The 19,167-nt window shown below is 36.0% G+C and overlaps 2 long non-coding RNA genes across 6 annotated transcripts; both read right to left on the reverse strand.

Moving 5' to 3' along the window:
* Window positions 1–1,770: 1,770 nt before the first annotated feature.
* Window positions 1,771–16,622, reverse strand: LOC103721608. Of its 5 annotated transcripts, XR_003388436.2 has the most exons (5): window positions 16,188–16,622; window positions 13,252–13,345; window positions 3,042–5,295; window positions 2,527–2,948; window positions 1,771–2,196 (listed from the first exon to the last, which is right to left on the reverse strand). It is a non-coding gene; the product is annotated as an uncharacterized LOC103721608 (long non-coding RNA). The 5 variants fall into 5 exon arrangements; XR_005509227.1 differs by having other exon boundaries at window positions 2,527–5,295; window positions 13,252–13,336; XR_005509229.1 differs by having other exon boundaries at window positions 2,659–5,295.
* Window positions 16,623–17,739: 1,117 nt separating this feature from the next.
* Window positions 17,740–18,856, reverse strand: LOC120107497. The gene is made up of 2 exons (XR_005509225.1): window positions 18,647–18,856; window positions 17,740–17,888 (listed from the first exon to the last, which is right to left on the reverse strand). It is a non-coding gene; the product is annotated as an uncharacterized LOC120107497 (long non-coding RNA).
* Between the last annotated feature and the right edge of the window lie 311 nt (window positions 18,857–19,167).

A 19,167-nucleotide genomic window follows, 5' to 3' on the forward strand; every position in this document is an offset into this window, starting at 1 on the left:
GGCCAGAAAGTGCTTTCTGGCCCTCCAAAAGCTCCCCCAAATAGGGCCTTATTAGTTGTTCTATTATGCCTCATTTCTTTTTTCTTTTTCTAAGAATAAAAGTAGGAATACCACCCTTAAAATTAGTGGAGCCAGAAATTTGGGAGCGCCTCTCAATGCTCAAATCATGAACCTCCTCTTAATGATCTCTCACACTTTTATTTTCTCACTGTTTGACACCCTTGAGCCTCTGCCATTTCAAATTTTCCAGCAACTTTGGAGGCACATATCTGGTACTCAGATGAATAAAAAATCTATTAATCTATGTTTAGATGAGGCATTTTTGGATGCCTTCATCTGGACCTTGACATTTACATTGACAGAACCATGCTTTAGCAGGCAACAGGTTGCATGAAAGAATATCTACATTCTCGAAGGCATAGTCGGAGCAGAAAATGTGCGCACCTAGTGATTGATCATCGAAACAATCAATCAATCAACAGAGCCTGTAGCTTTCGCCAATCGATCATTATCATTATATTGGGCTGTGCAAAATCAAGTTTAGCAACTAATGCCCTATATGACTTAAAATGCCAATTAGGGTTGTTAACGAACCGAGCCGAGCCTGAGCCGACGCAGGCTCGGCTCGGCTCGTTTCCCAAATTTGTCAGCTCGGGCTTGGGCTCGGGCTCGGGCGGCACAGCCCGGCTCGGGCTCGGGCTCGTAAAGCTCGTTTGCCCGAGCCTGAGCCCGAGCGGCGAGCCCGAGCCCGAACCTGCCCCATCCCCATCCCCATCTCCGTCCCCGTCTCCGTCGGAGAGATCTCGGTTCCGACTGTTCATCGTCAGAGAGAAAAATGAAGGAAAGAAAGAAAGAAAAGAAGAAGAATAGAAGAAAGAATGAAAGAAGAAAAAAGAGAGAAGAATGGACTCACCTCGTTGCGTGCGGCGGCCGCCGGCTTCGGCCGCGAGCACCGCCGGCACCGGCCGCGAGCACCGCCGGCACGGGCGTCGGTCGCAGGCACTGTCGAGGACGCCACAGGCTCGGCTGCAGGCGCCGCCGGTCGTGGCCCGACCCTTCTGTGCAAGGGACTCTCCTCTTCTGTCGCAGTCTCGCCGGTGGAGCCGTGGAGGAGTCAGCAAAGAGAGGAAAAGGGAGGAGGAGAAACGGAGAAGAAAGAGGGGGAGCCGGGAGGGGCCTCGGGTGTGATTTCTCTCCCAGCAGCGGAAGGAGGCGGCGATGCATCGGCGGCGAAGGAGGAAGGCGAGAGGGGAGGGGAGGGACACCCAGCGCCGGTGTGGGAAACTTCTGGAGAAAACGAGAAGAAAGGAGAAGAAAAAAAAAGAAAGAGGAGGTGGAACGGTGGAGGGAAGGGTTAAGTGGTTAACGGATTGGGTTTGGGTTAACGGGCTGAGTCCGAACCCCAACCAATCCAATTCGATTTAAAGAAATTAAATGGATTTGGATTAGCTTGGGTTGGGTGACTGAGTCTGATTTAAATCCAATTGGGCTCGTTTGGGCTTGCGAGCTGGGCTCGAGCTCGGGCTCGAATTAAAACGGGCCTTATTTTGGGCTCGGGCTCGTTTGACTAACGAGCCGAGCTCGAGCCGGGCTTTTACCGAGCCAGGCCCGAGCCGAGCCCGAGCAGCTCGGCCCGTTGACAGCCCTAATGCCAATAATGCTGCATACCAACCATTCTGTTATCTTTCGCTTGCATTCATCTATCTTGAATTCCAAGACTGAACAAGCAATGATACATGAATATAGAGAACCTTCACCAACAACTCCAACTTCTGCTTCACGAAACATCCTTAATTACAGATACTGAAATCAATAACCATAAATATCTGCAGGCAGCATATGTATTACATTTTTGATTCATATAGAAAGAATAATGCATCGATAGGATTCTTGGTAGCAACTCATTGCAAATTGACAATACAATAAGTATCCATTAACTCCACCAATTTATCTGCAATTGCTGATCAAGGTTTATGCATGACCAGATCTTCTTGTCACTGCTGCTATCTGCAGTTTTACAAACCATAATAATTAAAAAAATAGTATGCCAACAAAAAGGCCTTCTAGCTATTCTGGAGATCACTTCATCTGCGTAGTGCCTAATCAGAGATGGGTTGTCTACGATTCAGTCAAGATTTTCTATTCAATGTTGATCTGGATGGCAGATGCTCTTTCTTTACACTTGCAGCATATCACCTGCCATAGAAAGTGGAACAGTGGTGAGACTTCCTCCTAGATGTGGCTCTTGGAATTAAAGATGTTAGTTTCAGAACATTCAATACAAAATATTTCAACACATAAATATCAGTGTCAGCAAGGACTCAGTGATCATCATGGTAAACGATAAAAAAAGAAGAGCTGGAGCTGGAATCTACAAATGCATGTGTATTAACTGACATTTTTTTGCTAATTCATGTTGCACCTGGTGTTCATAGTGCTCCGACAGAATTAGTCCACAAAAAGACAATAGATGATAAAGTCACCAATCATAATAAATTAAATGAAAGTGAAAGTTCATCTGATGACCTCCAGACTAAGCAGAGTAGGTCTGGACTTTGTCAAACATATTTTGTCCAATCTCGATTCAAACATAAGACCTGATCCCCAACCACCTGTATTTTATTTTGGATTTCTTACAATTGAAGAGTAGGTTCTCACATAGGGCGTGATATATGGATTGAGGGTGATTCCACTAGTGTACAAAAGACTCCAGATAGATCCATCCTCTCCTTCATGATCTGCTGCACTTGGCTTCAACCTTTAATTGCTTTCGAGACTCCCACATTTATGGTGAAGCCAATCAGCTGCAGACTAGTTGCTGTAAGTGACGATCCTCTGATTCTCTGGGCTGGTGATGATATTCCTGTGCAGCTACCCTTGCTCCTTAATGGTGATGCTCGGCCTTTATTGTATATCATTGCTAGTTTCTTGAGATTCCATACCTCCTACTGTACCAAAGCCAAAGGCACTGTTTCTTCAAGCAGAAAAACAAAAAAAAAAAATGAAATACAGTGGACTATATTGATCCATACTGGACGTACCGTACCATAGTAGCACCAAACCAGTACATGGTATGAGAGGCATACTAAGTATCAGTACGTTGAACTGACCCCCCATATTGGGTGTATCAATACTGTATCAAGATGGTGCCCATACGTGGTCCGATATTGAGATTGAGAACCTTGATCCCTACAATTTCTCCTATTATGAGTTAATTGTAAGCTTGAATGTTCCAATACCAGTTTAATGAATTGGATGTGGATGATAAGTGTCCGATCAACCTGATATCATGTGCACCACTGAATGTAGTAAAACAATGTTTTTGCATGTACAAACTGAACATTATTTGGTGCAAGAAATATCGGAAGTCCTCAAGCTAATAAAAGTGAACTATGATACACACAGTAAGATTGGAAGAGGCACCCTGTTTTCTTTGTTTTTTTTTAATTTTATTTTTGTGCAAAATGAATGCTTCAGAAAAGACATAAGATCTTTTTTGTCTTTCTTCAGCAAATAAGCTGCCACTTACTGGCAAAATATTTGATGTTACAAAAGTGATGATGCATTTGCATATCACTTTGTTTGGCATCAAATTAAGTACTTCTAAATTGCCAATAACGAAACTATAATAAATACTTAGAAAAGAATAAAAAAAAGGGAACAGAACAATATGCTTAGTAAACTGACGGAACATATATTACATGTTATAGCTCAAGCTGTCCAAAGCAGATGAGATGTAAATTTATCAACCTTCCTTTCATGTTTTATAAAGTTAATATTTATTTCTGTAATGTATTGAACAAGAAACTAATATTCTTTTGTAGTATAAAACAAAAATCATAACATTCTTTTTTCCTTGAAAACAAATAAATTTATTAGCATGAAAAGACAAACGAAAAATTATATGACACCAAAACCAGTTGTGAAAACCCACAAATGTCTAACTTCACTATCGAGAAGACTGCACAAGTTTGAAAGGATCTCAGTAGTTAAACGTTCCTAATTACTAGCCACTGTAGTTTTAAATTTATTGGCTATTCATTAGATAACACGTTAAATTAGTGATTGGGTTAACAAGCAATCTAACATAAGAAATAAAATCATGTTCAGATAGAAAAATAGAAGTAAATGGACTTCAAAAGAAATACTCGATAATCTTTTGGTGCTAGAATTAAGAGTTTTAAATACAGATTGTGCATTTCTCTCAAACTTGTAGTTGCCGATGAATCTTCAAATAGCACAAAAGAACATTCCAACTACTGCATACCATAAGGGGTTTGTCTGCAATAAATTTAGCATGGGCTGTAAAAAATATCATATGTATCCAATTAGCAATCACCTTGTTCACAAAATATATCTCATAAAATACACTAGGAATAGAATTGAACTCATTTCCTTAATGACCTTGTTATTTATTTATATTAAAAACAAATATAATCATAGAGACCACCAGAGAAAAGGCCATATAGTGTCATGCTTTACTCTTGTACCTCTGAAGTTTTGAGTTATTTATCTTTTAAAACATTTTGTAAGAAACTGACACATACCGCTTGAATTTAGGCAGTTTTGGCAACTACCACCAATACTGGCTGGGACTAATCAATTTCTGTCCTTCAGTCAGTTCAGACCGTAATTAACAAAGTTAACAGGACTTAATTTTGAGCTAAACTTAGTCCTGGGTGATATATTGAGACTCCAGAAAGCATTATGACAAGATTAAACTTTTAATATGTGTCTTTTGACTTGATTTGAAAGCAGATATGCATTGGGTCACCAGGTACCTAATCTATTTTTCTAACTGTTCCTTTTGCCCTCATTATTTTTCTTTAAATTCTGAGTTATTCTTTAACAGTTCTTTTAGTAGATTCTAACAGTTGTCAAACATTGAAACTCTATATGATGTACCCAATGGTTTCATACTACACAATGTAAAAATGATACTGATATGCTTGTCTCCCTTTTATTTATATGATTTTAATTTTTACCTTTTACTAATTTTTTAGGACCAATATTCAAACTAAAACTAGCTTAATTGCTGACACCCAAACTTATTTAGCCCAGCTGAAATGGAAAGAGATTCAAACCTTTCGATTATGCAAAGAATGGATACTGAACTAGATGCAGAAGTTAACGTATTAGATGCCTTGAAGCCATTAATCATCCATAGTACTTGAGGAGATGTTAATAAAGTCTAAAATTTAAATTGATTTATCTGCAAATATATTGGGATTTTTTGTTGAGATGATTGTGGTGGAACAAGATAGAGAAATCAGAGAAACACTCCTGCAACCCTACCTGCAAAACATAACAAACATAAATATAAAATAAACTCTCGCCATACCATGACTCTTAGCCAACTATCATGCAACAAGAAATTACATAATAAAAAGAAGCTCATATTTAGACATGGATGGAGCTAATAAATGATGCTCAATATTTGATAAGCTGCACTGTCTAAACATTCCAACAATCCAATAGAAGTGGGATGCAATGAACATCTGAACCAATAAACCAATAAATTATCTGATAATAATTACACGCACAAATATGTAGATATCTATTATCTATTCATAGAAATTTCACACATCAAAATATACACATGATACTCAGATTCTGCATGTCAATCTATACATACATACATATATATATATATATATATATATATATATATATATATATATATATATATGCATCATATTTTGGCTTTAGATATATATTATTAATTTACAGTTAATTATAATTGATAATTTGTATAAAAGGCTTATCATTAATTTGATTAACCTATTAAAAATCACAATAAAAGAAATGATGTTGCACTTATTGATATTTCATCTATACAAGGTTAGGATAAAAAATTGTTGGAAAAACCATATATTCTAAAGTTATTATAAAATTATTAAATCTGCAATTATATATCAGAACTAAAATCGAAGACATGAGGAGAAACAAAAACTGAATCTGACTTGATTATCTTATCAGATTTGGATGTGGATTTTGCTTGGATCTAGCATGAACTTGACCTTTGTATGCCCCTAGGCATGGACTAAAAAAGTTTGACTAGTTTTAAATTCTGAAATAACTAAATAGTCACTTCTATCATCCTTAGATTTAACTGTGCTTACAAAAAATGCCATGCAAGTTTACAGTTTCATGACACACTTACACTAAACTTTGGTTTTGCAAATTACTTTAGAACTGTTATTCTTTCTTGCCATGTTTATCTAAATCAAGTGAATAGGCACCAATCTGCTTGCATCATCATGAATACAATCCCTTGAAAATTTGCAATAGCTATTGCCAAGCTATAAGAGTAATAAACCTTCTTTGATCAACATTGGTTTGTCAAAAACCAATCTGGTCCCTGAGGCAAACAAGTTATTTAATTAGTTTCTGAACAGGGATGAAGTTTGAACCACTCTTAGGATAAAACCGAAATGGTTCTTAGGCATTGGTACCAATGGAACTCATTTACATAATGTCCATTTAACAATGCAAAAAATGTTAGTACTCTGTCAATTCGTGAAGCAAAAAAAGAAAGAAAAGACAGAAGAAAATCGCACTCACGTAGTATGGATGAAAAATCAGCAACACGATAGAAGGATGCATAATGTACTCTAGAGCATTATCTTGTTTTGTTGCATATCAGTGTGGCAACACAAGCAGATACATAAAAGAAGGTAAAAAGCCAAGCTGAACCATCCCGAAGTACTGAGCTTTGATCTACCTTAAGGATGGATTTTGAAATGACGAATATAAAATTACAGAGCGTAGAATAGGATTTCAGGTTTGTCCGCATGGTGATGGACATCTGTCAATATTTTAGGGACCTTCAATGCTATAAATGTGGTTTCTAATTCCAAGTAGCAAATAATCAACACCACCATAGTACCTACACTTATAAGCTACCAACGCAAGCAACGTCAAACCCTCTATTGCCAACATATGTCAATCATGTGCCCACAATTATAATGCAACACCCCCCCCCCCCAACCAACTTTTATCTCTATCCTTGCTAGGTGTCGCAATTATGGTGATACATAAATAAGTAAACTATGATGCATAAGCTTCTTTTGTTAATTAACACTGCATGGTATGCCCACACCTCCTCTTGTTATTAACCATCTGCTACAAGGAAATAGTCTCTATCTCCCCTCTTGGACATTCAATAAAAAGATGAGCAGAAGTATCTTCATGTGCTGTGGGTCTCAATCTGTTCTGTATTAATTGTTTAATAAAATTAAATTTTTATATTTTCGACCTTTAATTAGATTCTTTTCTGCGCTATTTTTTGTTTCATCTAATAACGCTAGTTTTAATTGTTTTTATAGTCTAGCAAAATGCTTACTATCAAGACATGTCTTTTGTATAGAATGATCTTACATCAAATTGAGTCTCAAAACAAATCTAGTTTCCATTCTGAAGCAATTAAAATTGCAGAAATCCGATAACGAAAAAGAAAAATGTTCTCATTGTGTGTTCTATAGCGGTCATTTTGTCTTGATGTTACATATATTTCTTTATTGGTGTGTGTTATGTTCCAAAATGGTACAATATGATATTCAGATTGTCTTGAAGGGCAGCCTCAAACCTTCAATTCCTTCCACACACACACACACAAAAAAAAAACGCAACATACATTGCCTTTTGCTTGACCATTTTTTATACAGATTCACAAATTTGACCCACAAGTTACTGAATTTGAGTCCTCATGGGACTCTCAACGAAGACAGAAACAAATCCCTTGTAAAATTTCCAAACAAGCCATTTATTGAGTCCAAACAAACCATGAGCGTTGTAGCATTACTATTCATCTACAGTGATGTGAACTGTAAATGATCCCTTCACTTACTTAACTTGACTCCTTTTAGACCTAAAATTAGGGATTTAAAGATCATATACTACAACCTTGATTGGCTGTCATTGGCCTCTGAACAATTTTTTCAAAAACCCTAATGATTCCAATCCAAGGCCTGCAATTAAGGGACTTTAAATCAGCATTATTTCAGGTTATTGAATGTGTTGCAATATACTCCCCATCATTCCCTTCCACTAGGTGGATTTGGTCCCTGAGGTCTTCTTGACGACTTCTATCCTAATACTCTACCATTGGATATTCAATATTTATTGTTTAAGACCAACGCCAGACTCCCTCATGATTAAAAAATTTGATAGCTGATGCATTACCTCTCCTTCTATAGTCATGCACCATTTGATTGATCACAATGAAGCAAACAACAAGATTATTCAAATCCAGCTTGAGTGAATTCTCGGGATAATGATTGGCAGCAATAACTGACTTCATGGCAATGACATGATTTGAGGATGTGCTTTCCTCATGTGAATCTTCATAATTTTTATCTTCTTTAATCAAGATATTATATGGATCCTCAACTGCTGGGTTCCTGATTGATAATCTGCAATTTCAGAATCCTTGCATGATGGATTTTTATCATATGCCCTTCATATGGAAAAGCTTCGATTCTCGGCTCTTCATACAATGATTCTTTAGCTTCTTCATCTTATGACTCTCAATCTGTAGTTTAGCTTTAGAGAGCTTTTCAAATGCCTAAGCTGCTGCAATTGCTTGCAATGGAGCACGTATTGATGTCGCATCATTATCGATAGATGTCAATTTAGTGTCTAGATGTCCAAAGATTTCCTTCTTATATTTGACATGTTGATGAAGAATATCGATGTCGAAAGAGTTGTTTAATAACATGATAACAAAAGAAGTAACAATGGAGGGAGTAGAAAGAAGATCCAACAAAATAAAGGAAAAACATAATAGGATTCTTTAGTTTGGTACCAAATTTTGATGTAGCCCAAGTCCCAAAACCTTCAATTCCTTTCACAAGAAAAATCAGCATACACTGCCTTTTGCTTAACCCTCTTTAATTTCCTTGCTTCCCTAGGGGATAGAACCAGCTCCGGACATTGAGCAAGGTTGGGCATTGGGTTAGATATTGGCTACCAAGAATCAGCCAGCTAGAGGAGGCCAAAGGCTATCTTGTTTCAGAAGCATTTGCCACTGAAGACCAGTCCCTCCCATCCAATGGATGCTCCTCTTTCTGAATATCACCTCTAGCCGAACTCTGTTCCTCCGCTCCAGTCAATGCTTCCCCTCCACCATATATATCCTATTGGCCAATGAAGATTCAGACAATCTTGACCCACAAGTTACTGAATTTGACTCCTTTTGAACTCTCTACAAAGATAGAAACAAACAAGCCAATTATTGACTCCTAACACACACAAGTACTGAAGCATCATTACTCATACTATAATAATATGAACGATATCCAACCCCTTCATTTACCTAATCTGTCTCCTTGTAGACCTCCTGAAATTAGGGACTTAAAGATCTTATAACACAATCTTGATGGGCCATTATTGAACTCCAAACCAAGATATGTCATATCGTACTGAATTGGATGGTATGGAGTGCACTATATCGTACCAGTTCAGTACCGGTACGCAGTATAAAAACGTATGGACACTCAGTATGCCGAACTAGCCTCCATACCAAATGTACCGATGCAATAACAGGGTGGCACCGGTACGGAGCCTAGTACCGAGACAACATACCTTACTCCAAACAAATTAGAAAATCTAAAAATTCCAATTTAAAAAACTTGCAATTAGGAACTTCGAATTAGAAAATTTCATGTTGTTGAACATGTTGTAAATTTAGTCTGCATCACACCCTCTGCCTCACCATGCTATCTTGTGACCTTTGGATGAGCCCAAGTCCATAGAAGAGAAGAAGGTGATCGATGATCAGATGACTGGGATGAGAATGAGGAGGAGAAGGGCACATCAGCAGCTGGTCACAGCTAGCAGCAAAGAGGGAGGAAGCAAGTATCAATGTGTGGCATGTGCAAGAAGAATGACGAAGCTAAGAATGAAGAAGTAGAAGGGATATTCATGGACCTAGGCCAATTAAAAGGTCAACAAGTCGAATGTGGGTTAGCAAGGTTGCCTGTGGGTTGAAGTTGGGTCAAGCATCCCTGAGTCCCGCTAGCATGGCGGGTTGGGTTTGGAACATGCCTACAAAACCTTGATAAATGAGCTGAACCCTACTTGAACCCAACCTAACCCACCTATTGCCATCCTTACTTACAATACAATACCACAAACATGATATTATAAAATAATATCATTTTTTTTAATTTGATAAACATGGATGTTGATGTTAGTTGATATGTTGAAGTTTTATTTGGCAAAATAGTAAAATATTCAACATATGCTTATTGCAACAAACATAAGTTTGTAGTATGGTATGGTATACAAAATTTATTTAAGGTGAGTTAGATATAATGTTTTGAGTGCCACACATCAACTTCACACTAGAAAACAAGTCTATATTAGGGGAAAAGGCAAAACAAATATCTTAGTGCATATTTTAGAAATGTTGTGCTGTGGTGCATCACAAGGATCAACAAGTACAGATACATATATCATTATGGCCCCTATCTGGCATGATATGTGACACCTTAATCCTTGAGTTCATAAGATTACTATGCACAATTTGAAGATTATTCCACAAAGACTTCGTAAGACAGTCCTTGAGAAAAGCAAATATTTATTTGTATCTAATTTAGGATTTATCAATTCCAATCCACCAATGCAAGCAACAATCTCATAAATGAAAATCTTATAACGGAAGAAGATGAAAAGTACAATCCTTGATCGCTAGCTCATGAATGGATCCTCTTTTTTTTTTTTAAGGAGGGAGGAGGGGGGTCAGCTAAAAGTGGACATATAAATCAAGCAAACAAAATTATCTTCCTTAAAATTTAACATCTGTCTCTTTTTATCTACAATAAGCCAAGGCAACTCATAATCTCGTTATCATTGATGTCAACAGATGCAGCCAATACATGCAAAAGTACCCAGCCACATTACACTCTATTCTGCATGGTTGATATCCATGAAACAACCTAGAGTCAGGCTTTGGACATCCCTCTAAATGGTTGTTAGCAGGCTTAGCCAGACAACAAGAATAATCATGTTGATTCAGGAACTCTAAGCACACATAGTGTGTTTTCCTCAGCTTCCTCAGGGGAAAGGTTTTCTGAAGCAGAATATCTTTCAGTGTTTATTTTTAATATTGAAGGCTACATCAATATTGAGGACATTCCAATTATTTAGATTCATGCTCTGACCATCATACCTGACAACTATGACATCTCACTTGTAATTATGACTGAGATATCAATGATATTGGCAATATACCATAAAGCAACATTGCCAGACCTTCCCAAAGTCACTCAACTTTCCTTTTGTTCCTACCCTTCCCAGTCCTCTATAAACTGGCATCAATTAGAGCACATCAAAGCTTGATATTGCTGATATTGTAACATGAATATGAAGAATAGTAATCCTCAAAAGGATCTTTTGGCAGAATCAATCCTCAGATTGTAAAGTTCCAGACTGCTTGGCACATGCACAATCAAAAAGTGCATGACTTGCATCATTATTAGCAACCATGTATCTGTTGTAGTTGTTATTGCACATTTAATTGATTTCCTCAACCATCTATAATGATCCTCTTATGCATAGCTTTCCAAAACCTTTTGGTAGAGAGAGTTTTAGTTAATTTCCAGTAATTATCCCAATGAGTAGCTTGGTTCTTCTTTCATTTCATGTATCATGCCCACTTTACACCAGAAGCTTTTTGTTCCTTAGACAGTTTAGCCTACCCTTTGTGTCACTCCTCTTATTGTTCTCAACCATTTGATCTTTACATGATTACATTTATAGCCATCATGCAGTTTGCATCTTAGGTGGCTTGATTAAACCTGACTGAAACACAATAATCAGAGGACATATATGAATCATATATATACATATATATATAATTAGATCACTCTGAATCACAAATTCATTAACTATTTAGGCAATTGAGATAGAAGTAGGTAATCTCTTCAAATTTATGTGTGAAAAAAGGTAGAGGGTGACTCAGCAAGGAAGGTAACTAGAGTGGGACTAATGGAGGATTAAAACATGTTCTCCTGAAAATAGCGGCTCATGCCATGCCTTTGACTTTCTTGTTTCTCCAATCCCGCATTTTTGCATCATAATTCATGAGCCTACCAAGAACTACTTCCTTGGGAGTGAAATAATAGAGCATTTACACTTTGACATAGCAATAATGGCCAATGTATATGCACTCAATGCTTTTATTTTCAAACTTCTTTCTTGATGTGCGTAAACACTAAACCTAAGCACAATAATGAACCACCAAATTTTCCAACTGCTCCATGAGTGAGATCTAGATCAGAATTCTTGGGAGTATCCTATTCTTGAAGTATGTTCCTTGTCTCAATCATCATTTTCCAGTTCACTGCATAGTCCTCCTAATATAGTTAGCTAGTATTTTTAATAAACAATTCTATAAAAAAGGTCATCAAAATACAAATACATGGAAAAATACTCAGCTACTTCATCAATCTCCAGGCCACCATATTTCAACAGCATGTTAATTCCAGAAATAACTCAGATTAATTATATATAACATTCAAAGTCTCAGATTTTTCTCTTACAATTTATGCACAAAGTTACTGGTCTTTTTTGATTTATTATTCAAATACCTTTTATATCCCATGAAGTGACATTTCAACTAATGTAGATTCGCATGAAAGATTCTTTTGGCTCTTATAAACAGTTGGCAAGGAATATCTTCTTGACTTTTATGAAGCATCCTGCATAAGAGCCCATTCACTCTTCTACAGCTAGAATGCCTATTTAATGACACAATTTTGAACCAAAATGAGGTGGTTGAATTCATTAGTTACCATAAAATATGGCTATAAATTATGGAAAAATATTTGAGTTAGGCAAACATGAATATTTGGTCATGAATCAGGTACCAGCAGATAAGTTTAGTTAATAAATTGTAAAAAACATCACTTGAGCATGCACCCAAAGCTCAGAAAGTGGGGCAGATAAGGGAGCAAACACAGTAAATTTTTCAAAACTTGGTAATAGGGATTGCAGAATCTTTGGGGCTCCTTTGTTGTTCAAGAAACCCAAAGCAACAGGACAATGAAAAAAAATCAGGGGCAATTTAGATTAGGATAAAAGGCAGCACTTTCAGAAAAGTAAACCAGATCAACTAAAGGTATATTATTTTATTTATCACAATCCAAACATTTTGAAAGCAATTTGATCAATAATCAAAATGAAGATGAAGCAATGAGCGAGAAAAGAATAAATCATAATTTATACAGGAACTTGTTTATGTCATACCTTAGTGCCTTTCTTTAGACAAGGAAATTAGAAGATGGTGGATTGATTCAGGGTCAAATCACCATATCTCTTGTTCCAAAGATCTCTTCAAAAACTAAAAGAAGTTCAGAACTGGTGAAAAGATTTATCTAGGAAAAGGCACCCATTTAAATGAATTGGGTGCAAAAACATGCTATGCAAATTGTCTTTTTTTTTTTTTGAGGACATAAAAAATTGTTTTAACTAATTATATTCTATGCCTAACATGAAGAAAACTATTACTTCCATACTTGCCTTTTTTGAAAGGGTTTTGATGTATATTTTTCGATCAGGAAAAGAATCCAATGAAAAGATGGTTGTCATTATGCTTGGGGTCAACTTGACAGTGGTTGCGATTTTTTTTCCTGCTTGTTTTGGTTAATCATTATAGCTATGTGTCTTTTATGCTTACACTGATTCTGCTAGGATTTTTGGTTCTTAGAGTGGGGTATTAGGCTTGGAAAACTGGTAGGATAAATAAAAAATGTTGCCTTGTAAAGGTTCAATATCATATAGATTATATAGAAAGCTGAATTTTAAAACACATGAACATTGTTATTGAGAAAAATGATCAGACCTCCTTTTCCTTAAGGGCTTAGAGTAAATGATTAGCTAGATCTTGTTCAATCCGATATTTGTGAACCTCTTCATGTGAAAACAGAGAAATATGTAATATTTCTTACATTTATTGATGATCTTCCACTTCTGATTATATGGACTGAATTAGTAAAGAATCGAAATATTTATTATTATTTAAGGAATATGAAACAGTAAAAGACTGACCAGGAAAGCAATGAAGTTCTTAAAACTACTATAGGCGGTGAATTTGATTTTATAAAATTTGAACAAATTTGCAAGATAAAAGAAAAGGTACACAAAACAATTTTGATTATACAACACAACATCTAGAGGTGCAAGAGGACTCTTTTAGGCATGACTGGATGAACTTTAGCAATGCTAGCTTCCTTTAAATTTTCTAGGTTGCAGCATTACATCCAGCAACTTACACCTTAAATAGGATCCCTACCAAATCTATTATTTAGCTCCTTATAAATTATAGACAAGAAAGAAGGCCGACTTAAGTAACTTGAGAAAATGAGGACATTTGCCTATATGTTTTATCAAACCACTTAGAAATTAGCTAGGCCTAAGTGTAAAAAACATCTCCCTAGAATATGTAGTAAGGTTCAAAACAGTATGGGCTTTTATGATGAGCAAGAGGGCTAGACAGAAAGCAGAGATTCAATATTCCCGGAAGATCCTCATTAGAATGATCAGCTAGTCATGAAAGACCCTCTAGAAGTAATAGCGGAAATAAATTCATCTGAATTGAAAGATAAAAATTAACAATCTAAATCAATTATTTCATATAAAAAAAAAGACCAGGAGAATCTCCACCATATGTATCATTATTATGTTCATCTGCAGAAAGAATTAGAAGATTCAACCAATTTAGATGATTTTGATGAATGAAGAAATTGAACCCTCTAAGGAAAACCAAGTATGGGGAATTGAGTGATTTGCCAAAAAGTAGAAGAACCATAGGCTGCAAATGGGTATTAAGGGTGGAATTTGATCTGGTGATTCACTAATGGTTTCACTCAACAACAGGGTATAGAGTTGCAAGCACTTACTCTCCAACAGCAAAATACATAAAGGCATCTATTAACTAATTTTGGCTTTTCATATTTTATATTTTAAAGAAATGAAGTAAAAACTGCTCTTCTTAAGGTTAAATGAAATGAACCAATCTATATGGGACAAGTCAAGGGTTTTATGAAAGTACAAAAAAATATGAAATATATAGCAAGGTTCACCAAATAGGTACCGGGGTCCATCCTGGTTGGCATCCGGCACAGTATTGTATAAGTCCATACCATGCCATTCTGAGATGTACCAACAGAGCTATTTTTTTTTTTGCCAATTTCAAATTGAAGTTAGCAAATGATTTGCCAACTTCAATTTGACTTAATCAGCAAAAAACTTGGGCCTATTTATTTTTGCCTATTCCAATTTGGAATCGGAAAAAATATATAAGGGTCCCTTGTTTAGAAACGAAACAAAGAATCCCCTATTCTAAACTTCCCCTCTCTCTATCTCTTCCTCTCTCTCCTTCTCCCTCTCCCTCCATAGGTGCGATAAAGCTTATGTTCTGAATAGAACGAATGAATCATGCCGGTATCCGATAGATCGAGTTTAGTATATCCCGAACTGGCTGGTTTGACACAATTCAATAAACCATACTATATAGATTTAAGAATTCCTTATGCGGTTTAAAACATCAATGTTATTTAACATTGTAAAGTTAGGATTTATGGTAAATAGGTTAAATCATCATGTATATTACAAACAATGGAAATCATCTTACAACATTCTTTTCTTCTAGTAGGAAATAATTTAGAGATGACAACAAAATATTAAATATGGCTAAGCTCTCGATATGAGATAAGAGACATGAGAGAAGCATCCTCTGCTTTGGGCATAGAAATCATCAGAAAACTCAAGTGCTTTGTGTAAATCAAGGATGAGATCTTGATTACATACTTTGATTGAGAAAGATTTGCAGTTAACTAATAAATACTGTCTAATTTAAGAGACTAATAAATGCTGCTAGGTTCTTTCACGACAAAAGTTCGTCACCTTCTTCGTCAAATTACGGAGCGAAATGAATCGCACATGAACACACTTGATTCATCTAGGAGAGAATTCCATAAATGCTTGAAATCATAGAAGAGAAACTATAATTCTCGTAAGCATTGGCCTATGGGTGAATCCAGCTACAACCGGAACTTTATAATAGATTTTCATGATTTAAACCAACATGAATCCTGTAATAAATAGAAACCCAAACCAAATGCTAAGTACGAAGAACCCATAGACCAACTTAGTGAATGTTTGGCGACGAGGGATAGGCGTACCTTCGCTGTGGTGAGGAGCTCTCGAATCGAACTGCTCCCCGGAGTGAAAAAGGAGAGGAGGCCGGGTGGGGAGGGGGCGTGCCAACTAGGTGCAAGTGTAGGTTGCGTCACCCCAATGGAGTTTGGTCCAACTTATAGAACCAAATATGATTCATTCTGACTCCTCTTCGAAAAAGAGTGAAATACCAAGCTCTCCTCCTTAGCAGTCAAGCAGGGTGCTAGTTCCTCGGGCGACGCCTCCCTGCTCAGAGAAAGATTTCATCCCTTGGTAGTTAAGATGGGGTGAAAACTACAACTAATGCTCTTTCTCCGTCGTCGAACCGAGGGGGTTGGGGGAGAAACGTTCCATAAATGGAAGAGGAGTTCAGGTATTGAATGCCATCTCTAAGGAAGGGCATTCAATACCGGATAAGAGATAAGGTCTCGCCGTTTGAGAACCCCTCTTTCACCTTAGTGAAAGGAAGCAGTTGTTTAAGAAATGCCTACTTTCAGCGTGTTAGACATGCAAATATTTGCGAGACTCAATGGATTAGCTGGTTGGGTTGGTTCCAATTTTAGACCAGGTATTTGTTAGGGTCTGAAATTGAAGAGCCTGGGGCCCTGGACATAGCTTTTTTTAATGAAAAAGTTGCATTTTAAATCTATTCTATTTTTGTTTTTATAGTTCAGCACTTCTTAAATTTCTTAAATTAATACAACTTTTGCAAAAATGACCAAGTAAATAAAATTGGATCAAATTTGTAAAAACAAAAAGAAAGGGTAGAAAATGCAAAATCAGTTTTTGGTAAAAAAATACATATATTTCCCCGCCTACTTAGCTGTAGGTAAATAGGTTGTGTTGCTATAGGAGTTTTCATTACACATGGGACTTTGTACGTAGATGTTTAAAGGTAGCAATTTATAATCGGTTTTGTCGATCCAACCCACGAACGAATGTACTTTAAGAAAATTTGGATTTGACATAAACGAATTTAGATCATAAACATGTTAACTTGTCTAAACTTATTTATTAAATAAATTAGATTCAAATTTAAACTTTTGACTCATTGAATCTATTTTAACCCGTTTAATAAGAATCGGTTTATGACTTGCCATATTTAATCTGTTTAAAATCTGTTTAATCTATTTAAAATTTACTTAACCTATTTTTAAGTTGCTTAACTCGTCCCGCATAATCTATTTAATCTGTTCAAATTCATTTAATCTATTGAAAACATGTTTAAACCTATTTAACCCATGTAACCTGATTGACCTCTCTAATAAATGAATTATATGGGTAGAGTTGGATTACTTATTTAATAAATAGGTTGGATTTAGATATAAAAATTTATACCATTCAATAAATAGATTGGGTTTGAGTTAATGAATTTTGAACACGACCCAACTGCTACCTTTATAGATACCTCCAAAAACATGGTGAGATGCACATTGGTCTTGTTTATTCAACCAATGCAAATCGATATTGTTACGCCCCAAATTCGAATCATGACACGGCCGTGCTATTTCAATCTTATGCACACAATAACATGAAGCCACTTAAAATTTCATAATGAAAATAAATAGTTTCATTTACTAATGTCATAACATTGTTCGTGAAGTTGGAACAGTACAGAGCTTCTAAAATTTAATTATTACATAATATTTTCAGTTACCCCAACCCTGAATAACACCAAGCTCCCTGCTCCTAGTAGTTTTATTCATCTGTAGAAAAAAATAGATGAAAAGATATGAGCTACACAGCTCAGTAAGTAACCAAGTACTATCTTATTGGATCAAGTACAATTATGCCAATGCAGTGATTAAAAAGCCATCAGTTGTAGCAAAATAAAACATTTTATAGATGATATACGCAAATCAGATAATAAAGCAATGCATGTTCCATCCATGAAAGTTCATAATCATGATAATGCAAGTCATATTGAAATATTGCCATTTATCCATACTTTATAAAATATACTCCTAGACGAATGTGCTGCTATGGTCACTATAATTCCGTAACAGGGCCTGTTAATCTTAGTCGACTAATTCTGTTATTCGTTACCAACTTTAACCTGTTGGCAAAGGGCCTGTTATTCTTTGGATGCTAGCTCCATGGTGTCGACTGGCCTCTATTTCTAAAGGTGGTCATAGCTATCTGAGAGTTCATAAATCATATTCTTTTTCTTTTATAAATCATAATCATCATAAATAGGTTGGAAAATGATAAATGGCATCATATAATTTAAAATGCATAAACATATCTCAAATATCATTTTTCATGCAGTCTAACATAATCATAATTTCATAACTCATACACCATCAAATATTCATGAAGAATGCTCTTTAATCAAATTCATGAATCACATGCAGTCATATACTTGATCCTAATTTTGAAAAAAATATATCATAACCAATACATTTTCATAATTGTAAATAAACAGTAATTTAAAAACTTTAAGATCAGTGCCAAGGTTACTTACAGCAATTTGCTTTCCAATTTCTTACGTCCGGGTGACAAATTCTTGATCACCTAAATAAATCACATAGGGGTCACATTATTCTCTATTTATTTCATAATTTTTAAATTTATCATAACATGAATTTACTTGCTTGGATCTCAAGTCCAATTTACTTAATTTAGAGCCCTTGGCCTCGATTTAGAACCAGATTGGGTTCACGTAGGTCAATTGGGTCTTTAATTTAGTTAAACTGGTTTTGAATTGGGCTTGATTCTGTTGCCCAGTAGATACAACCCAAGAGGGGGGGGGGGGTGAATTGGGTCTTTTAAAACTTTTAACCTACTTCTAAAAGTTTTTGATTAATTATGCTAAGTTGTATAGATGCACAGTGAAAGTTAAACTTAGCAACAGTTTGATGTATAGAATGTGACTTGATTGAATATGCTTGCTACTAAAGAATTCGCTGATAATAGTTAAGCATGCAATTTATCTAAGTGAGTAAGTGTGTACGTTAGACAATAACAAGAAGCATTACAAACACA

Source organism: Phoenix dactylifera, unplaced genomic scaffold, assembly GCF_009389715.1.
Source record: "Phoenix dactylifera cultivar Barhee BC4 unplaced genomic scaffold, palm_55x_up_171113_PBpolish2nd_filt_p 000882F, whole genome shotgun sequence".
NCBI classification, from domain to species: domain Eukaryota; kingdom Viridiplantae; phylum Streptophyta; class Magnoliopsida; order Arecales; family Arecaceae; genus Phoenix; species Phoenix dactylifera.